The following is a 24,284-nucleotide window of genomic DNA, read 5'->3' as shown; positions in this document are numbered from 1 at the left end:
GTATGGACATGGTGAGGAAGGGTAAGGCTGGAACAGCAGAGCTGTAGTTTGATGGGCCACTTGATGTGCTCTAGTATGAAGTATTTTATTTCGAGGCAGGAGGTTTTCTCTTGTCAAAATGATTTATAGTAACTGGCCACTACGGGGAACTACTGTAGGAATCCCCAAAGCATATAATTGGGAAACACATTTTTACAGTCGTGAAAACAGCTCAAAATTTCAAAGAGCGTGTTGTAAATGACTGTGTAATAACATGGCACCCATTTACTCAGAAAAATTGTGTACTTTCCCTACACACTGCAAAAAAAATGATGTTTTGTTTGTTGTCAATCGACTCATTCAGACTATCTTTATAAGTCTTGTGAACAGACCAAGTATTCCAGAGAAAGGCTGGAGTGCCAACCAGGCAACCCTGTTTAATGACAGTTGAAGAAAATTAAAAAAAACAAAAACTAGTGCCCTTGGCACTTAATTAGTGAGGCTTTCCAGCCTATACAATGGCACCTCAAAGGCAGCTTTGTCTCTGATCTAGAATGACCACCTGCTTCCAGGGGAAGAGCCTGTTTTTATAGTGCCCAGGATGGAAATGGCAGAACCTTCTCAGGACATTTTGGGTGGAGATAGGTGCCATCCTGGAACGTCTTCTCTGAACTGTGGTGGAGAGAGGATAAACGGTGAGTGCCAGTGCCCCCTTTCACCTCAAAGTAGTACTGGTTACCTTTTCGGAGACTGAAAAGTGGCACCCAGCTGTACATATGTGACTGTTGTCATGCACGTGCGAGTAGGAGGACATTGCATGAACCAAGCGAAGGTAGTTCCATGCCAGGCTAGGGGGTGGCTGGGTGCACTAAACCTTCTCCTGTTATCTCTACAGACCAGCCATGGGAAAACCAGTCTGACTCAACATTGAAGATGTCACTTCCGGTTCCGGTGGTGCCAGGATGATTCCACTTCCAGTTCCGGCACCTAGGATGACGTCCCCTCCAGTTCTGGCGCCTAGGATGACGTCACTTCCAGTTATGGTGCCTAGGATGATGTCACTTCCAGTTCCGACACCTAGACTAACGTCAGAAGAAGGTCACTTCTGGTTTAGTCACTTAAAACCACCATCTTTCCAAACCTTCAGCAGTTCATGTCTGGATTCCAACCAAGACACTTGTCTCAAAAATCAACCCATTGCAGCCAGGGATAATAAACGGGTGGCTGCCCCAAACCTTTTTAAGTGTGTTGAGTCTGTGTGAATCTTTTCACACCGTCTATTGGGAAAGTTGGTGTGTGGCCCTAGAAAGTATCCAAACTTGAAAATCATCATACAACTAATTTAACCCTAGCAAAGCACACCTCCCTAAACCTAAATACTGCTGCTAAAAGTACAAATGCCAATAAATTTTATAACTCCAATTCCAAGACAGTTAGAGCAATATGGAAAATGAGAAGGGATCTGTAAATTTACTTTGACTTGCATTTAAAGAAAAAACTAATATGAAACAGTATAAAGGTGTTTTAAGTATAACCCGTTGAATTGTTTTTTGAAAATATGTATTTACTGTGAAATTGATGCCTGCAACATATTCCAAAAACAGTTTGGACAAGTGTAGTTTGGGACAGAAAACAGTCTGACAAGTTGAAATAACAAGGTGATGTGACTTGGGTGAGTCTACCGTGTTCTACTACATAATGTCAGGATCATGTGAAAAGGGCCTACTCCTTTTAAGAGTAAGGACGGGTTGAGGCTCGCCAACTGATGCGTCAGCAAGTGATCCAGAATTCTGAGAACAACATTCCTCAAAGAGAAATCGGTAGGATTTGAGCATTTCACCCTCTACAGTGCACAATATAATTAAAAGATTCAAGGAATTCCACTCAAACTTTGGTGTGAAAAGGGCAAGGCCAAATACCACTTCTAAATTTAATTTCTATTTAAATCAGTCTGGCATACCTAAATGATTTAAAAGATCCACCATTGTTCCTATACCTAAGAAATCACACCCAACCTGCCTGAATGACTACCATCCAATTGTAGTAACATCTATAGCAATGAAGTATTTTGAGAGGCTAGTCAAGAATTACAAATGGTCTTCACTGCCAAAAAACCTACATCCACTTCTGTTTGCATATTACTCCAGTAAATCCAGAGATGATGCCATCACTTTGATCCTGCATACAGCAGTGGCCCACCTGGGCAACAGGAGAGGGGCTTATGTGCAAATAACATTTGTACACTATAGTTTGGCTTTTATCCCAATAAATCCCTCTAAGCTCCATACCATGTACAGGAACCTGCCTCTGAGCACTTCATTGTGCAGATGGGCTTTAACTTCTTCACAGGCAGACTGGGAAGGTGGTTCAAGTGGGAGGCCGCACTTCATCGTCCCTCAGTCTTAACACAGGGGTTCCACCGGACTGTGTTCTGGGTCATCTTCTGTCTCCCTCTATATTTATGTCTTCATGGCTGCACATGACTCTAACATCATTGTCAAGTGTGATGATGATGGAGGTGTGGTAGGCCTGATCTCTCTAACTACTATGAGGAAGCCTACCTGGATGAAGCGGTGAGTCTTACGCACTTGTTAGTATAACAGCCTTTTCCTGAATGTCAGCAAGACCAAACAGCTGATTGTGGACTTTGGGAATACAGAATGTGGATAGCTTCAGATACCCCGTGGTCCACATCACACAGGACTTGACCTACTAAAAGCACAATGACACCTCAGTGAAGAAGGCATAACAATGTCTCTGTCGCCTGAGTTGCCTCTGGTATTTTAGGCTGCCCCCTAGATACTAAAGAACTTTGATAAATCTACCATATAACAACCTGGTTTGGAAAAAGCACATAGTAGGACTACAAGGCTCCAGACATAGTGATGAGATCAGCTGAGCACATCACTGGGTGTGCACTGTCCAACTTTCTGGACATCTACACCAGTGATATGCAATGAACAAATGAGCCAGTTCTTTCGTACTTGTCTTGGTCTCTGAATGAACTTACTGGTACAATGATATTAAAGAACAAATCTTTTCAAGGAGTGTTTGCTATGTTATATATTGGATTCCATGACAGTCCAGGGCTATCACCTTAACCTCATTTAAATGCTGTTTTTCGGGAAATAGCCCATCAGTAAACTGTTTCAGAAAACGGTCATGATGACAATATGCCAATGACTGACCTGGTAGATGACATCAAGCACTTCCCACTCTCAGTACACGGACTGACTGAATGAACTAGTTTGCCCCTACTGATCTGGAAGACCATTGCAAGTTTGTTTACAAACTGCAGACAAGAGACTCGGAGTACAGTATACTGAACTATTTCACCAAAAGAATCAGTTTGTGTACTGAACGGAGGAATGAACAGCAGACACATGTCACACAGTATGTTGAATCTCAGTTTACTCACCAACTGGAGGACGTATTTGGGGGCCATCTACTGGAAACTGCTAGTATTTTTACAGAGCTACATTTATAAATGTACAATTATAATACAAATAATTCAACTTTGTTAGCCTGTGTTTTAACTGCATCATGCCCTAACAGCATACAGGCACATTGAACTTTGGTGTGCACAACCTATCCCATTCTATTTAAGTAGATAATAGGCTCGCTTAATTAAAAAACTGAAATCATTTTTATTTAGTCATAAATGGTATAAGCACTCACATGGTGTGTTTCTTTCAACATCTAGGCTATTAAAATGTTTGGGTGGGTTCCTTTGACTAACCACATTATAATTTGATTTGAAAGGTGCCACACGGAAATCAAAGTAATATGGAATGTCTTTCGAGTTTACAATAAAAAAAGAAATAACTCTTATAGGTACTGTATGTGATTTGAAGTACAAAGTATGTGCAACCTCCTCAAAGCCAGATCTCAGCTGAGAATGCAGACTTGTAATGCTGTGACCCAAAGGCAATAACCTCCGCTCACTTTTTGCATTGCTAATAAGTAAAGTATAAAATTATTATTAAGACTTACATTGGAATAGTGTGCATGTGACATTATGCTGAATGTAATTCTGTTTATTGGTCAGCATGGATTCCTCCTGCATCTCTAACTTCAAGCAAGCCTTCACCAGCACTTATCACCTGAACAGAGGTCTTAGCTCATGTCTGAACATTTGTACAAAATGTGTCATTTTTAATTACGTTTGCACTCTGGTTGTCCTCCCACAACCCCACACGACCTGCTGGTTATGCTAGTTGACAGCTTCAAGTTGGTCATGCACGTGTGTGGGCATTGCAATGTACTGTCCAAAGCCTTTTTCATCCTCACATCCATCGCTTCAAGGAAAAACAACAGCTCCTAAGAACCATAAATTTGATTAAGGCTACCTGAGAATTTAAAGTCATTTGAGACATTAAGTATAAAAATTAGCCAATAACACACATGGCTTTTATGAAAACACTGAATAAAAATTGCTTACCAATACACAAAGCATTCATAATTGCTAAACTGGGCTAAAATAGAAGGATCCAAGTGATACTAGATGAAGAGCCATTTGGGAGCCGTAGGAGTCGGCTCTTCTAGAGTGTAATTGTAGAGCGCAGACCGCAGTATTTATGAGGTCAGTCATGTAATGCCCCGACATCGCAAAACGCCCTCAACGTCAGTCACGTAACACCCATCACATTAGACTATGATTATCATCAGGGCCTCGTTACACTATGGTTAAGATTAGGGTTGTAGGAAGGTTATTTGAGTCAAACGGCGTTTTGTGACTGACGTTGTGGGCGTTACCTGATCTATGTAATAGGTATTGCAAGCTGCAGCTAGACCCTTCTACTTCTGAGGGCGCCAAGCCAAAAGAGACGAATCTTTGAAAAGAGCCGGACCTCCCAATCGCTAGAATGGACGACCGCGTTATTTCGTGGCCCTTCCCTAATTGGATCCTGATCACTACAACGATTCATTCTCTGATTGGTCACCTATCGCAGAAGAAAAGCATTTCCAACATAGCGGGCATAGAACAGCTGCTTTCCATGACATTCATAAAAAGCAAAATACTTACTGGTCGCTACAGTTTTGCTGTAATTCCGAGAAGGTTCCTACTACTGAGCACACAACGCCACAGTTACTTGGCGGAAATCCCGCGTTACCGTTGTAGTGAAAAAATCAGAGTCTCGTGAAAATCTGATTGGAAATAACTCAGTCGACAGACTCCAAACATCGTTTATTATTTAAACTTAATCTGTTCAGTAAAGGAGGCGCGCATTGCGCAGCAAAATTGATAACGCGACGGTTAACGAAGTGGATGGGTGTAGAATGCTGCTGAGCTCGGGACATTACAGAACACAAAGAAATGAAATCACAGTGAAGTAAAGCGACCATTTAGATTCTCGCATAGATTTATTTAATCTGTTGAGTTAGATTTACAAATGTTGCTTGATACAAGAAGTGCTTCGATTACTGTGAATTACTTATATTCAATCATCTCGCATTTTAAAGTGTCGTTTGAAGATTAGCTTTCTTTTTATTTAACGGCATGACGACCGCCGCCAGTTCTGAAGACTGTAAGACCATATTCCCCGTAATAACGTTATACAGAGACAATTCGCTGCGGCTCTTTATAGAATTTATTTTCTAAATGTTGTTAACTCGCTAGCAGAATCCTGCGCACGCTGATAGTTTTGAATGTAATGATGTGTCGTTCGCGAACGAGCCGGCTCTAAGAACCGATGCTTTGAAGCGAACGAGAGGAGCCGATCACTGTCGAGCAGAGCCGAAGCTTCAGCCGCTCCTGCTCAGCTCTGCTGAAAATCCATTCGGCAGGGACGAGACTTTATTTATATGGGCACACAGAACATTTGCTCATAATGCCGGCTCGTTCACAAACAACACATCGGACTAGGATCGTACCACTATGTGAAAGAAGGAAGGGCGGCAGATGCTCCGAAGACAGCGAGTGTTGGTACAGGCCAGGTACACAGAGCGACACTGACGCTCTGTGTACCTGTCGATGCGACAGACGAGGAGCAAGATTTAAATGCAAGCGTATCGTGAAGAAAAAAAAGAAGAGTAAAGAAATGAGTGAAAGCCGAAAAAGAAGCAGCATCTGACTGCATTTAAGTGATATTGGAGACTGCAAAGCTAAGTGCAGAATTTGTAATATGAAAATATCCGTTAGAGCAGGGTCAACAACAAACCTGCACAGACATAGGCTATAAGATCCACCCACCCATCCGTGCAACTGGAGGAGAGCGTGCCCTCTCTCCTGCCATCCACTGACCCTAGAAAAGAGACAAGTACTTCTGCTGCAGCATCCACTGTCTTACCGAAAACTGTAGGTATAACACGGTCTTCAGTTCAAACTAAAATAAGCACATTTATTCCAAAACAAATGACACTAGACAAACAAATAAGTACCGATGAGGAGCTGGCTAAAATGATAGCTAGCGACTTTCAACCATTTTCCATTGTGGAGGACATTGGATTTACAACTTTTGTACAGGCCTTAAACCCCATGTATGTTCCTGGCCTAAAAACTTTTATTCAAAGAGTCATAGTGTTGTGTTGTTGTTGAGATTGGCCTTTATTTGTTTGCTGAGGTTTTGTGTTAAGTTGTTCATTTAAAGCTTTTATTAAAATGTTAAACAATAGTAACGGTGTATGTTTTGTAATGGAAACAATGCATAAAAATACGTAATGTCTGAAAACAATGAATAAGAAAATTGCTTATACACAAACCATTCATAATTGCTTAATTAGGCTAAAATATAAGCATCCAAGTGATACTAAACGAAGAGCCATTTGGGAGCCGTAAGAGCGATCCAAAAGAGCCGAAGCTAAGAGCCGGAGTTCCCATCACTATTTGAATGTACAAAAAGCACACGGGAATCCGACTTTCACAGGGCTCTAAATTTTATTGGAGGAGTCTGTGCCGATGCGCGCATGCCCAGTGTACGTGAAGGTCACGATCATTTGCGTTTTCTGGCATTTCAGTATGGACAGGGATTCATTTGTAAACGAAAACGCCAGTGTGGACGAGATCGTTTTCAAATGTGGTAGTGTAGTCTGGGACAATGCCCATTTTTGCCGGTTTTCTGTGCACGCGTGCTTTAAAAATGGGTGTACAGTCAGCTCAGTTATGTTTACAATGCAACTATGGAGTAAAGATGACCACTTAATAGGCCCGCTGTCTCACAGTTGAAATCCAGTTTTCGAGAATTTGATAGGCGATTTAGAAAACAAAAATGCTATGTACGTGAAGAACAAAATGTGAGAACTCCACACATGATGGATGGATGGCAACCGTGGCGGATGTGCTGGGCTGAGGTGTCTAGTGGGAAGTTAAATTGTAGTAGAATTAACTCGGGTCTCGCACAGTGGACGCTTTACCTGAAGTGCCCATCTAACTGGCACGTTTCTCCATTACACCCTGTTTAAGTGGAGCTCAGCTGTAAATCCGCTAAGCCGCCTGCATGCATACAAATGGTCCATATATTCACGTCACGGCCGTTTGTGAAGTTCCTTGACTTCCGGTTGGCTTTTCGTGGCTCCTCTTCAAGGTGCGGATGTCTGCTCTCACTCTATTCTTGCCTAACTCTAGCACTCCAATTTGCAATACACATCTTTTACCACAGGGTGTCAGTATAGGTCCAGACTCGAAAAGGACACGCAATCGCTACACAGGCTGACAATTCATTTCCTTTTCAGGGGAGGGATGGTATTGCGGGGTTAATTCGAGTATTAGTAAATTGTACATCAGGTTTACAGATTTTTTTTTTCATAGCCACATATTTCCCATATTTAGGACGTCAGTGATCCGTGCCAACAAGTGCCCAGCCATCTAGTGTGGTGCCTAAACATCTCATCTTTGCACTTTAAATCTACTCATGGTGATTGTTTTACAATGGAAGTGCCCCCTACATAACGTCTGCCTTCCAATGGATGTATTTATATCCCTTTTTGCTTATATTTTTACATTAAGAAAAGAAACAAGTGACACAGAAGGGGCTTTGGGAACTTTTGTGAAGCAAGGGCTTACTTCTACACATAAAAACACTTTTTGTGCTCTTATGTATGCTAATTCTATATTTAGTCATTTACAAAATTGTATTTGGAGGTTTTGTGGTGGATGATCACTATATACATACAGTAAATGTATATACATTTACAGATAATAGTTCAGATAGCACCACCACAATCTAGGAAGGCTTCTGACAGTGCAGTGTCAATTGCAGTATAGGGTCAAATATTTAAGAGTCATACTTGAGTAGAAGTAGAGATACCATTCTAAAGAACTGCACAAGTAAAATTTGCTCATGAGAAAACTAATCATGTAGAAGATTTAAAGAATCTGATTTTAATTGCACATAAGAAAAAGTGCATGTAGGATCTCTTCCCATTTCACATCCATCCATCCATCAATTTTCCTTAGGAGACTCCTTTTCTTTAATGTGGGAAGTGACACACTTCACATCTTTTATAACTCTGTGATGGCCAGTGGGATTTTCTATGCTGTGGTGTGCTGTGCTATTAACATCACTTCAAGAGAGGCCCACCAAATCAACAAGCTATTTATGAGGGTAAGCTTAGTTAAAAGACATAAACTGGACCTCCTGCTCGTCATAATAAAGGAGAGAATTAAAACAAAACTGAGTGCCATTATGAACAATGCTGCACATCCTCTCTCTGACACACCAATATTGAGGACTTTCAGCCAAGGAATTATTCAGCAGAAGCATGTCAAGAAACACAATGTGGGTCCTTTATGCCAACAGCAATACTTCTGCATAATGCCTCACTCTGAACTTATCTTTTTTCTTTTGAATTTTTCTTGCTTTTAGTAATTCCAGACCAAAGTGTGTTGTTATTTATTTATTTTATTTACTTACTTACTTGTCTACTTATTTATGCATGTGTTTATTTAAAGAGCTTCCGTAAAAAGCCAAATTTCCCCCAGGAACAAAACATCTATCTATCTATCTATCTATCTATCTATCTATCTATCTATCTATCTATCTATCTATCTATCTATCTATCTATCTATCTATCTATCTATGTATCTATCAAAACCTGTTTTTCTGCAGGTGGGTCATGAGAGTCTGGAGCCTATCAGGCACAAGGAAGGGACAAGACCTGGACAGGGAAGCAGAAAGTTAACACACACACTCACACCCACACACACACGTCAATCCATCTACCTTTGGAGTGTTGGAGGACACCACAGCATCCAGAAGAAACTCACATGCACCAGGAGACCCTGCAACTTTGAGTGTTGCTCACAGGATGGCCTCTGGCTCCAAGAAATTCCTGAATTATTTGAATTCAGTAAATGGATGCATGGATAAATGAGTGTACCCTATGATGGGTGGGCATCACATCTATGTCTGGCTCTTGCTCTTTTTCTAATTTTTACAGATTATGCTCCAACTTTGAGCGATCCTAAAATTTCATTTAGCAAACAGGCAGATGAAGGATTAGAGTGTGTCTTGTGATGGCTGAGCATGCATTCCAAAAATGGTGCCTTGGCCTGAGTGCAGTGTGGCTGGTAATGGCCTCATTTGGTAAAGAGACAATAGATGATTAGATAAATCAAAAACAATATCCTCGCTGGACTTTTGTTCTCCTCTAGTGGTGGAAAAGCCATTGTGTAGCTCCACATAGCAGCTTTTTCTCCAGGCTGCCAGAATGTACAGGTATCTTTTTATTTAATTAAAGAGTGGTGTTCACGTGTTAATTGGGCTTCATGTCAATGACCTGCAGGACAGTCGGCTTTCATTTTTGTACAGATGGGATGAAACAGTCTCACCACAAGAGCCATATCACTCAGTACAGCCTGACAGAAGAATCAGAAAGCGACGGGGTGATTTGTTCTAATTTATGAGTTTGAAAACAACACAATGTGCCACGTTAAGGTTCATCATGGTACCAATAAGTGCAGGGCAAAAAAGTCAAAATGACTGCAATCAATTAGAAAGACAAGGAAGACATTAGAAGCACAGTGCAGTAACCGTCAATGTTCGTGTTGGTGGAAATGTGGAATTCACTAGACCTTCCACTATGGTAGCCTACAATGACACAAGGGGAAAGTCGATCATGCAGGGCCGACACTGACATTCTACTCTCTCATGTGCAAGCAACAGAGAAAATATGATAAGAAAAGTGCATAAAGAGACACTTCTACGGTCCCAGGTCTGAGGTCGGCTGTGCGGTGGTGACTGTTTCAAAATGTATCACCTGAAGGACGTGTACTAAATCTGCATCAGTATAGCAGTGAATATTCGACATACCTTTCCTACTGTATTTACTGTATGCTGATGTCCTGGTGTGTTCATGTTTCTGTTACACATAAGAACATTTTTTTTATTGTTGAACAAAATTCAACATTTTTGACTCATTTATCCAGCAGCAAGCATAACGCTGAACATTAAATTATTATTAGGACTGCCATTTTGTGATGTCTTGAACATGGATGTTGTCATAGTGTTTACTGTTGCCTCAGCAACTGCTGGTCACATGATTGACTGTTGTGGCAGATGGCCGGTGCCCTTGTCCAGCTGTGACCCCTCCAAAGTGGAAGGACCAGGGGAGAGAGTGTGCGCAGGGCATTACTAGATGGTAGCCCCTCTGGGTTGCTATGGCACCATGGATTGCCACAGGGCCTGCTGGGAATTGGAGTTTGGTTGGGTTACAGGGATTCTGCAGAGACTGCAATGCCCTGCTTCATCAGGCTGCCACATTACCCGGAAGTGGTTTCCGGACCAAGCCTACAGGACACCAGAAGTACTCCAGGGTATCACATAAAAGGAGCTGGCTACCACTACTCCAGCAGCCAGACTCAGGAGGAAGGTGACAAAGCTTGCTGGAGATGGATGGAGGTGGACAGCGACAGAAGGAAGAGATAAAGTCTCAGTCACAGTCAAAAATAAACCTGTGTGCTATGCTGAACGTGTGTCTGCATCTGGCTGTGTCAGATTGGAGAGCTGGTGCACCCCCCTGAAGGCCACACTGTTCACTTTGGTGTCTCATTACTGCGACTATATAACAGAGCAGCCCAAACTTCCTGTTTTCTAGTAATGGGATACATGTTTAGAAACTCCTCATTTCTCGTGCTTATTGCTGATTTTTGATCCTAAGTTCATTGGCTTCAATCTTTGAATTGGATTTTATTTTGGCTCTGACACTATGATTTTTTGTCTTCCTGGGTTCAGCACTCTGCTTGTTACTTGTCTCTTCTTCTTCATCTCCAGGTTCACCTTTAAATTGCCCCTTTTTAGGGCAAGACCCCTTTTAACTCTACAATACTTGGGACTCCAAATGTGTCCCACCACTGCCATACACTGAATTTCTTTAGTCTATCTGAGGGTCTAATGCAGGTCTTTCATTGATAAACTGATCCTAAAATAATCTTACAGTTAAATAATGAATCACAGAGCTGAGGACATCTAATGGAGATTACAGGGGAGTGCATGCAACCTTGGAAGGACTCCTTCACACAACAGCCAAAGGTAATCTGTTGAACTGGAGACAAAGACATCTTTTAAAAGACAGAATATTAGGCAACTCGGCTATTAGCTAAATAACGAAGATGTAAAGGCTGAATTATGTACTCTTTTTGTTACAATTCTTATTTTTTATAAAACATTTTATGACACCCTTGATATTTTGATTGTTCTGCAAATTCTGTGCTCCTGTCTCCCTCTTCTGGTCAGTTTAGTGCATTACAATTTTATCATTGAGTTGGTCACTGTAATATCATCCATCCATCTTCAAAACCACGTTTTCAGAGCAGAAGCTAGTACCTATCCCAGCAAGCATAGGGTGCAAGACAGGAACAATCCCTGAATAGGGCAGCAGTCCATCACAGGATGAACACACACACAAAACACACATACACATACAGCAGGACCAATTTAGCATCGCCAATTAACCCAACATGCAGATTGTCACAATGTAGGTCTACGTAGCATAACATTTTCAAACCTGTTTAATCACATTTTGTAGCCTAATTCCAACAGCACTGAGTGCATGATGGGAAACAGCCATGGATTTGGCACCAGTCCATCACGGATGTGACTCACGTATAAAACCACACAGGACCAATTTGGAATTGTCAGTTACCTTAACACACACATCTGTGGGAGAAAACCCAGGGTACCTGGAACAATATCCATGCAGATGTTGGAAGAACATGCAAACTCCATGTGGGCAGCAACCAGATGCAGAATGTGGATGCTGGATTCATGAGCCTGTAGTGCTAATCATTGTGTTACCTCATATTAAAGTCCTAAATAAGTTTTTAGAAGTCATCAGTTGTGTACTTTTTTTATTCAACTCAGGAGGATGTAACCAAAAACATGTAAGTCATTGTTCTTAATATGCCATGGACCTCATTTAGAAAACTCTGCATTTATTTGAACATGAAAATATATGCACAGCAAAACAAAAAAAAAACCCAAGAACGTGCATATTCCAAAAACAAAAAATCAGATTTATAAAACATGGCATATACACATTTCTATGCAATTTAACCTTCATACATTACAATCACCTTGTAAATAATGCGTATGAGAATGCATGTTGAACGCTACGATTACACATTCATATATGGAGCATGCTAATGAACCTCATACATATGCAGTCATGATGATGCAGAACTTCATTGGCTGGTACAGGAGCCCCCTTCTGATGCTTCAAGACCCCACCACTTGCATTCAAGAGTGTATGGATGTGCTTCACAATTGAGAGTGCAAGATCATGCTTGGCATTATAGTGCTTCTCTTCTGTGTTCTTGGGGTCCAGGAAAGGTGTAAGGCATCAGTACCTGAGCAGGTAGCTGCTATTACCTGGCACATGTAATGACCTGACTGCTGTTAGAATGAATATTACAGGCCATATGAAACACTGAGGGTTCAGCCAGTTACCTTACCACTTACCAACAAGTCATTCACCACATACGGCCCCATCACATCTGTCAAAGTAACTTTGCATCAAAATAAATAAATGGCGGCTTGGCCAAGGCCACTGAGACATGAAGTTTGTCAGCCACATATTGGCATCGCAGATGACTTGTGCATTGATGGAATATCATTCCTCAAAGTTAACAAAAGCACCTTCATTCTTATTAGGTGGCCTCAATATGAGTGCAATAAAGTGCTCCGATTACGTTAGGAGAATCAGACACTGCTGCAAATTGACTTTTTAGGGTGGCAAAGCATGTTATGTTTTATTCATGTGTACCTACACCATACGAAAACTGGATGTAGAGCCCAGTCCAGTAATGGATTCCAGCACAGCAAGCACAATGCAGCTGAAGTTTGACAACAAGTAGGCAATATTAACTGATGAATAACCGAAAAAGTTCTCCATTTAAATATGCAACATTGGCTCTCTAAAAAGGGAACTAAACTACAGTGTGTGCATCATATTTATCACTTTGAGGTGTAATATGTTTGTGATGTTAATGTACATTATAGCAACAGCTTGGAGATATGAATTATTATGTGTGCACGTCGTCGTTTAGCTGGTTTGCCTGCATTGCCCACTTGATCAAGGGTGTCGCCATTTCCCACTTTCTTGGAAATGTTGCATACATATGGCTTAGAGTTGTAGTAAATATACGCATGTAACCCTGTCAAGTTTTCTTTTATAGATACCATATATATTCGTGCATATAAGTTGGGTCTTGAAACCCAAAAAATCGATCATAAAATCAGACCTCGACTTATACGCCAGTTCAAAAATATGACACTTAATTTATTTTTTTTTTTACATCTTCTTGCCTCCATCAATGTCACATCAGTTTCTTAGACGCATCGAATTTTGTTGCAGCAGCAGAGTTACCAATTTCTTTCGCCACTTCAATGACGTTTAATTTAAAACCAGCTTCATATTTTCTTCTGATCCAACACTCCATCGTATATAAGGGATACTCTTACGATAAAGGTATTTGAGGGAGTGAGATACAAAAAACACAAAACAGTGCAAACATCGCTTCAGAATAGTTCAGGTATTACCGCGTGGTCACGTAGGCACAATACATAGAAAATAAATTAAGTGTGCTCCGTGGTTACTCTCTCAAGTGGGCGATAGCACATCATAATCTAATAGTGTGAGTTTTCCGCATTTGACTTATACGACTGACATTATAAAATACCGGAAATTATAAGGTCAATTCAAGTCCAGACTTATCCATGGGAGAACTTAAACACAAGTATACTGTAGATAGATAGATAGATAGATAGATAGATAGATAGATAGATAGATAGATAGATAGATAGATAGATTTGCAGTATAAAGTGCTTTCCGGATATTTGAAGCGCTTTACATAGACACTAGGGGAACCTCTTCCACCACCAATGTGTAGCATCCACCTGGATAATGCCCTGGCAGCCATTTTGTGCTCAACGCACATCAGCTGTTAGATCATAGAGTAGTGATAGTCAGTTAGAGACAGGCGATAATTAGGAGGAAGACAAAGTCATAATGGTCAAATTTTGCCAGGACGTCAGGGTACACCATACTATTTTTGAAGGATTTAGGGATTGATTGTGACCACAGAGAGTCAGTACCTCAGTTTTATGTTTCATTCAAAGGAAGGATTTCATGGAGAAAACTCATACAGAGAAGCAAATAATTCACAGACTCTACACAGAGTGACCAAAGAAGGATTCAAACCCAGTTCTTTGGAAATGAGAGGCAGCATCAATGACTGTTGCATCACATTAGAACAACCAAGACACCCAACAAGCTCATCCATCCTATTCACCTAGCTTCATCAAAAGGTCAAGATTTGAAAGTCTCTAATACGTCACTCCCCACCATATTACTTGGCGATTTATTTTATATGTCTCTTAGTCTCTGTGTGAAGAAAAACACTCTAACATTTGTGGGAAATCCAATTGGGTACTCTTCACTGCTGAAGCATTGCTGTGCTCAAGTCCTATGAGTGTACTAGGCTGACCTGCCTTTTTAGACGACCGACTTTTAAGTTGACCACTTCTTAAGGCAATTCAATATGTAGATCAATTTGATATTTTATACAAACTCATTAATTTGGTTATATTGCATTTGAGCGGTATTACTTTAATACTCGTAGTTTCTGTTATTTTTGTGATGAAATTTAAAATTTTTTTCTATATTGAGGTCACCCTTTTGAACCCCCCTGATATTTACTACGCGGTGAAGCATTTGTACTCCATCAACATTAATTATTTCCAGAGACATAATTTTGTCTATTTTTCCAGCACATCACGCAGAAAAGCAAGGGAACGATGGGAGCACCAGAACTCTGCTCACATCATGTCGCTTCGTACCGCAAGCTGCAAGTAGTAAGACTGTGATAAGCGGAATACCGCTACGCTTTCCACTCACGGGACGGAAGGACAATCCCGACCGCTTTTATATAGTAGGAAAGAAGAAGACATCGCACAGTTTGGAGTAGAAAATCATCTTTTACCTGGAAAAACGAAACTACAAATCCCATCGTGCATGGGGCGTGTGTGAAACTCCGGCCTGCGTAGCACTCACGGGACGGAAGGACAATCCCGACAATTATATAGAAGGATGGATCCTTTATTGATCCCAAGAGGAAATTTCAGAAATCTTGATGTTTGTATGGAAAGTTGTGTGTTCACATTTTGGGACTCTTTTTGTGAAAAACCAAACTTTATAAATGAGGTCTCAGGTCATACACAATCATGCTGCCATACACACATTAGAGCATTATACAAATTTTGACAAGAACAAGTCCTTCAGACTTACAAAGCTCAGCAATCTTATTCAACTTATTCTTCCAAAATAACATCTAGTCGAGATCTTCTAAAGACCTACTCTTTGCCAGACTACTTGGTAATTCGTTCCATGTGTCTATGGTTCTCTGTCTGAAGAAAATGTTTCTGCCATGTGTATGAAATGTTCACTTAACAAGCTTCCAAATGTGTCCCTGTGCTGTCGTTGAACTCATTTTAAAGTGGCAGCCTGAATCCACTGATCTAACACTTTTAATAAAAACATTCAGCTCCTTCAATTTATTCTCACAGTTCTTACGTATACCTCTCAGCCTAGTCGCTCATATCTGGACAAGTCATTAAAATAATGTAACAACATGTCGTTGAAAGGAAGCTGGTGATCCCAGAAGAAGATGGGAGCAGAAAGACTACATCTGAAGTTTACACCCTAGCCTGAACCTAGAGGTTTCATATTCCTGCTAAGAATATAAAGATAATACAGAAATAGGACAAAAATATAGATCTCTTGAATATCAAGCAAGAAGCCATATGTGGAATGAGGGAACAAGGAGGAAAAGTGAAGACCTTAAAATGAGAGGAGACTAGAAAGGACTTCATCAAACTGTGAGAATGTTTGTGGTTTGGTTATGGAAACTATGAAATACAAGGTCTTGTACACAGCATGGGGGATTCAAAAAAGAATCAGTCCAAAGAATGTAAATGTCCACCTGCCATCGAGCAAATTCTGTAGGCTTCCCAGAGATTTGTTATGCCAGCTATGACACACAGGGTGTTAAAAACAGGAGGCAAAATAAAGACTGTGTGAAATTGGGGATAATTCCAAGACTGGATCCACATTATTATATAATTACAAATGATGGAAAAGAATTAGATAAAGTATGTATGCTGGTAATAATGAAGGCCAAGAAGCAAATGGATTGACACCAGCTGGTCTCAGTATTAATCTACGTTGGCACAGACTGTTGTGAGAGGCAGCAATGTCAGCAGCCAATACAGTAACTAAAACTAAAATTAGGCAAAATGTTCTAACAATTCCCACACAGGCAGTGGCCAAAAAGTTGGAACCAATTGTGCCCACAAATGCTGGCAGCATGTAATGAACAGGACTCAAAGGTCACATCCTTAAAAGACAGAAGGAAATCCAGCAAAGTGCTTTCTCGGCGTCTGGCAGAGCCTTCTGGCGCCAAAGCATGTACTTCAACTGTGCAAAAGGCTTAAAGGAAACTGGACTTGTAGCACATGCTGCAGCACCCTTGTGGAATGGCAACAAGTAGATTGTAGAATGTGAAAGGCCATATAACGCAAAGCAGCAAGCAGTGGTGAAATGTCTTATAGGGCTGATAAGTCCAAATTTGAACATTTGGGGTCACAAAGATGCCCGTATGTCAGAGGAAGAGTTGGTGAGAAGCCTGTCTGTAGTGTTGTGTGAGGCACAGTGGCCACTCTGTCGTAGTCTGTAAGTGCACTTCAGCCGACTGCACAGGGAATCTGGTCAAGATCAGTGGAATGAGCACTGCTGAAAAATATAAACACATTTTTAGTCATCATATTGTACTTTTGGGAAAAAGATTTCCTGGCAAAATATTAATCTTCCAGGATGATAACATACTAAAACATGCCAAAAACTGAAAATACAATTAAGACCTACTTGGAATGGATGTCTGTAGATGAAACACTAACAGCTTTAGGCTACCTCAGAGCCCGGATCTCCTCATAACTGAAGCTGTGAAGAATCACTTGGACAGAAAAAAAAGAACAGAAAGCAGCCAAAATCAAAATGTGTTCTAGCAAATCCTGAAAGAAACTTGGAAGAATTTACCACAGGACTACTTCATAACATTTTCCAGCAGTGTATAAATCAGTCTTATGTTCTAACGGAGACCCCAAAAACACTAACTTGTTTTAAAAACACAGGGCATTCTTGTTACTCCATGCATCATCACAATTTGATCATGGAGATCTATAGAGAGTTCCTTGGACTTGTAAATGATGGGACTTTCTATACACAGGTGTCTGCCTTTCTAAATGGTGTCCATCAGTTCAATTTGCCACAGGTGGACTCCAGGTGCGCATCTGTGGAAATTTGTCTTCATTTCACAAAGGTCTCTGGGAGTTCAGATTCAGTCTGGGTGACGATCTTCTCTCTCCTGTTCTACTTCCTTATTTTGTTCCCTTGTTAATATGTAGCATGATTACCACTTAAAAGGACCATTTTTCATCTAGATTTAACAATCAATACACAAATCACCAATAATCTCATTACGTCAATGTTTTCTTTTCCAAGATGATGTGCTTTCTGATCCTAATTACCCTAGGATAACAAATTAAGTTATTTTTGCACATTCAAAAGAAATTAACCCAAAGATAAAGATTCAGATTAACAATGATTTAAAATGTAAGTCAAATACCTTGCTTGCATTAACATCAGTTCAAAATGCAAAAAAAAATTAAAATAAAGATTTTAGCAGGTAAAATTATGTCTTATATCAGCATTTAGATTTTGAAATGCCTAGCAGTCTGCAGTTTATGGTTTCTGTGGCGAAAAAAAAAAATGTCCTGAGTGCAACAGACAAGTTCTGCACACCCACAGGATTACCATGGTACTCGCGAGGCCCAATGCATTTGCTGCGACGCAGAATGGATTTTAAGTATTGCAGGCTGGAGTGGGTAGGAGCTAGAGTCTGTAAATTAAAATTACAATTAAATTTAAATGAGATAAAAAAGCAGATATACACAGGGCACTGCTTCCCCCAAAGCACTAGATGGCAGTACTCCTGGGTTCCAGCAGCACCTCCCTGCAGGACTCCATGGGAATTGGAGTCTGGCACAGCCCTGTTGTGTTCCATGGCAGCCACCAGGGGGAGCTGCAGAACCCTACTTTAGTCTTTCACCACACCTGGGAGTGATTCTAGACCTTACTAATGAGCCACTTGGAGTACTCCCAGGTGAAACATAAAAGGAGCTGCCCCACTTCACTTACAGAGCCAGAGGCAGGAGGGACAGACAGACAGACAGACAGAGAGAGAGAGAGAAAGAAAGAGAAAGATAGAGAGAGGGGGGAAGCTTTCCAGAGGAGGAGTGGAGGCAAATGGAGAAAGAAGGTGTGTGTTTATTGTGCTGTACACAGTACAGTGGTGGGGAAACAAAAGGAAACATTTCCTACACTTCAAATAAATGGGTGTTTTGCTGGACTTGTGCCTGGTGTCTGCTTGTCTCTAATTTCAATATGTTGGGTTCAGTGTTACAGAAATTTGATGATTGGCCGCATCAACAAAAAGATACAACTGTGGTTTCTTTTCTGAAACCATTCAAAGATGCGACAACTGATTTAGAATCAGGTATTATGACATCTGAAAGAACTTGTCAACAAACTGTTCAGGATCAACTCCTATCCACCAGCTCTACAGAGTAGCAACATTTCTCAGTCCAAAGCTTATTTTTTTGTGATTAACTTTTTATTAAGTAAAGGCAAAATGACATGATATAATCAGAACCCAAAGCTTCTATTACAATATCTTTTATAGGATGGATCTTTTAGAGGATCGCAAAGACGCCGGAACAAGAAGAGATTTGTAATAATTTGTAATAATAGCAATTTAATGCAATTGCATTAAATCAAAGAATGTAGTGAAGTTGGATAGTATATTTGACATCATTTATGAGACTTCACAAAAGTCACCCAGGAAAAAAAAAACTCGTTCAGAGGTCAGCTTTGTAGATACCTACTGAGTTTTAGACTTTTGGTCTTTAGTTCTGAAAAACATGATGAGAAATCTTTCTTGCAATAAAAATACTTTCAAGTAAAATCTGACTATACCCTAATAATACAACCAATAAGTAGGGATGTATGGTTAGCCTTGAAGTGTGACAAATCTTAACAGTGCCTGGTATGCTGGTTTTCAACTGCAGGTGGCAGTAAAGTTACCTGGTGAATCTGACAGTTTCAGGACACATTTAGAGCTAAGCAGTGCTTAAGTAGGGAAACAAACACGAAGAAGAAAGTCACCTTCAGAGTAACAATGTAATGCAGGACTGGGAGATGACAAAGTAGGCCTGGATTACAATGCAAAAGACCTACATTCAACTATAAGAAGTACATAATATACTGTATATACCGCATATACACACACACATAGATAGATAGATAGATAGATAGATAGATAGATAGATAGATAGATAGATAGATAGATAGATAGGAAATCCACTATATGATAGATAGATAGATAGATAGATAGATAGATAGATAGATAGATAGATAGATAGATAGATAGATAGATAGATAGATAGATAGGAAATCCACTATATGATAGATTTTCCATCTGTTCACACCAAACAGCTATTGCTAAGGCATTTATCAAACAACATTTACATAGGAATCACCACAGACCTTTGCAGACAATCAACTCCAACCTGAACTCCCATTCCACCTGGCACAGCCTTACTTATCATCTTGGTGTTTGCAGAAAGTACAGCGCACATCTTCTCCAGATCAGGGCACAAAATAGCACATACGTTTAACTGGGACACAGTGCAGGTAAGATTCAAGGCTAATACTAAAAGTGTCAGAGAGCTGGCTGTAATGTGGCTGTCAAACAAAAACACCATCAACAGACACATGGACATGAAAATAGCATATGCAGGCTTGAAAAGAAGAACATGTTAAAAAGACTTTATGACCAACACCCTCTGAACCCCACCTTATTATTCCTCTCCCTTACACCCACCTACACCCCTTTCTCAGCTGCTATATATTGCCTTTGATTCCTGAATGTCTAATAATTTTCCTCTGATGATGACTCCTCATACTGGTTGAAAGCTTAGGAATAAAAAACAATTTTAAATATATGATTCATCTTGGAGTTGCACGGTGGCGCAGTGGGTAGTGCTGCTGCCTCGCAGTTAGAAGACCCGGGTTCGCATTCCTGAGTCCTCCCTGCGTGAAGTTTGCATTTTCTCTCCATGTCTGCATGGGTTTCCTCCGGGTACTCAAGTTTCCTCCCACAGTCCAAAGACATGTAGGTTAGGTGCATTGGTGATTCTAAATTGTCCCGTGTGTGTGCTTGGTGTGTTTGTGTGTGCCCTGCGGTGGGTTGGCGCCCTGCCCGGGGTTTGTTTCCTGCCTTGTGCCCTGTGTTGGCTTGGATTGGCTCCAGCAGACCCCCATGACCCTGTAGTTAGGACATAGCGAGTTGGATAATGGATGGATGGATGGCTGATTCATCTTCCCCTTTTGTGGATTTCTAGTTAGAAATATGTAAAACATATTACAGACCTTCACTTCTAAATACAGTATATATATATATATATATATATATTGTGAACGCTGGCCTGGACACAGACAGACGGACATCTTTGTTTTCACCCAACAAACCGTTTATTTACACTAATATTTACAAAAGTCTACCGTACAGTCACACCCCAATGGCTCCAGCACCGATTCCCCAAAGTCCAGGACACACAGTCCTTTTCTGGCCGCCTCCTGTCCTCTCGCCAGCTTTGTCTTCCTTCCTCCCAACTCTCGCCCCGACTGCTGGGAGGCGGCCCCTTTTATGGGAACCCGGATGGGCTCCAGCTGCTCCCCAGCACTCCTCCACAGACATGCCCTTGTGTGGCGGAAGTGCCGGCTGCGCACCCGGAAGCCATCCGGGTGTCCAATGTCGTCTTCCCCCCAGCACTTCCTGGTGTGGCGGAAGTGCTGGGCTCCAGGGCTATTCAGGCAGCGGGTGCCGCCTGGCGGTGGCCACGGGCCCCTACAGGGCTGGGCTTCCATGCCCCCTACCCGAGGCCACCAACATAACCAGGGTGGACACCCCCTCATGGTCTGGTGGAGGTTCAAGCCCTCCTCTGGTCCTCCTTGGCGTCCCGGCCGGGCTCCATCCTCGGCCGGATGTGGCAGATGATGGTCTGGAAGTGGGGCGCCGCCTGGCAGTGGCCACGGGCCCCTACAGGGCTGGGCTTCCATGCCCCCTACCCGAGGCCACCAACGTAACCGGGGCGGACACCCCCTCGCGGTCTGGAGGAGTTTGGGGTAGCCACCTCGTATGCTTGAAAATTATTGATGAAATGAAGCAAAGTAGGGTTCTGTCACCAAAGTGAAACCGCTGCCGCTAATACACAAGTAAGGCAAGCACATCAGCAAAACGAAACTGACAAGGAGCTGCTAATACACAACTGATGTAATTGATTGAAGTGCGAGAATAATTGGTTTCTACGAGTCTGGGCTTTTTACAGTACGGGCTTATATACAACGTCCGTCTGTATGTCTGTCTGCTTTTCACGAGAGAACTACTTAATGGATTAAGATCAGGTTTTTTTCTGTAATTTGCCTGAACGTTTTATTTGATTTTGCTACCTCTGACATTGTGCTAAGTATCATAGCTTGCTTGCGGAACAGATTCATTCAATCATTTGCAGGGGTGATATATTCTCGCTAATCCAAGACAGAGGCTTAAGGGGAGGGGAAGCGTGATGTCAGGAGTAGGGAGCCAGGCAGGGCCCTCCTCACTGTCCTGTTTCACTTCTATGCGGGCAGAGGGATGGCTATTATATATATATTTTAAAATATATAAAAAATTTTTAAAAATCCTGCGACTAGACAAGACTTTTTGGAAGATTTTTTTTCAAGTATCGTGAGTCAAGACTTTGGCCATGAGAGTTTTTTAAGTCACGCCCTCCTCTCAACCATAGAAAAACACGTACACGGTACTCTCACTTCTCATTTGTGTGAATGCTTTTGACAGACATAATTCTTGTTCTCTCAGCTCTTTTAAATTTTGACATTTTCCTCACTTTAAGTTCCCAATTAAAGAAGACATATTATGTCCAAATTTTATTGAAGAATTTCATCACGAAGGGTTATCAACAGAAAAAATGAGTACACGGGCAATCCTAGCACCGAGAAACAATGATATCAAATGAATCAATGCCAAACATGTCAATCGGTTACACTGCAAGTGGTTAAATTCATATCAGTAGACTATGCTGAAACAGTTGGTGGTGATCATGTGGAACATGAAAACATCCAATTACAATATCCTGAAGAATATCTATAACTGTTAACACCGTCCGGTCTTCCTCCACACAAATTACTGTGGAAAGAAGGATGTATCCAAGAAAGGTAATGTAGTACATCTGCAGGGGATAAAATTAGACAACAAAGTAGATATGTCATTTGTATTAAAACGTTAACAGTTTCCCATTAGAATAGCTTTTGCAAAGACAATTTACAAACCTCAGATCCAAAAATTCAAAAAAAGTCATTTTATTTAATAGAGAGAAAGAAATGAAATTCAATCACAAGCAGTTATATATGTTGCATTGTCACGATGAAAGTATAAACACAGAATCACAATTCAATGCGCTATTGATGAAAATTTAATTCAAAATATTGTTTTGACTTTTGAGTTTTACAGTAAAAGTATAAGTTTAAAACGTTTTTGAGAGTTAATTTCAGAGCTAAACAGAATGAAATCATATTACGCAACGAATAACTCTAGCGCAACATGAAACATAATTTACTTTCAAATTATTATGTTTTACTATTTTTTTATATGGTTAATTACTTTCTGTAATGTAAAATAGTTAGTAAATTGTACATTCGCATCCCCTGCAACTTTGCAGAACTTCAAAAAAGGTAGTACGCAGCTCAAGTATCGGGGTTCGCGAGCGAAGCGAGCTGGGGGCGCCTCTAGTATATATAAACCCAAAATCTCAGACACACAACTGAGACTCTGGTGCAAAAGAATCTTTTATTAAGGTACTACTTTTGTTACAAGTGGGGCTACTTCCAAAAAGATGCTTTGCACACAAACAAACAGGCATAATGCTACTTCCATTTTCTCTCTGTTTTCCTTGGCTGAGCTACAACTCCCAAGTAAACGCTTTCAAGCATTCAAACAGGAGCCACACTAGACAGCCACCCAGCGTACTGGGGGAACACAAAGTCCTTGGTTGTAGTCTGTATTTATCTATCCGTTATACAGCCTCCTGACCCGGAACAGAATAAACAACCATCCCCAGCTAGGATGCCCATCCATCTTCAACATCTATTCTTCATGTTAAATACTTTTCTTAAAATCATTATTTAGCCCATATTTCAGAAGTGACCAATTTTTTAGTGCAGTTCTTTCTGCAGACATTGCAGTCTGCACATTACACTGTGCAGTGCCTTGTAGGAATGCCAATTCACTGTCTTTACTCAACAGTTTTGTCAGTTTTATTGAAAACAGATGCTGTCTGCCAAATCAGATGTTCTGTGATTTCAAAGATCACGCCTATATCAACATGTTTCCCATCTAGATTACATTGGTTGTGGAAGGATCTGGCCACCCTATCATCATAAACTGACAAAACACTATTTGTGATGCAGAACCCAGATCATGTGCCGACTGCCATTCCACACTTCCTCTTATCACCAGACTGCTCCTGGCACTTTAGTTGTTTTAGGGTTCCAGCTACCCAGCAGCCACAAAGTGTGCTGCTTCCAGGATTCTGATCAGTTTTACAAAAAACATTTACTTGGAAAAGATCCCTGCTACAATTAAGAGGATAATCAGTTTGCAAAATGAATGGATTGAGCTTGACAGACATGATATA

Source organism: Polypterus senegalus, chromosome 3 (assembly GCF_016835505.1).
Source record: "Polypterus senegalus isolate Bchr_013 chromosome 3, ASM1683550v1, whole genome shotgun sequence".
Taxonomy (NCBI): domain Eukaryota; kingdom Metazoa; phylum Chordata; class Cladistia; order Polypteriformes; family Polypteridae; genus Polypterus; species Polypterus senegalus.
This window is presented reverse-complemented; position numbering follows the sequence as displayed.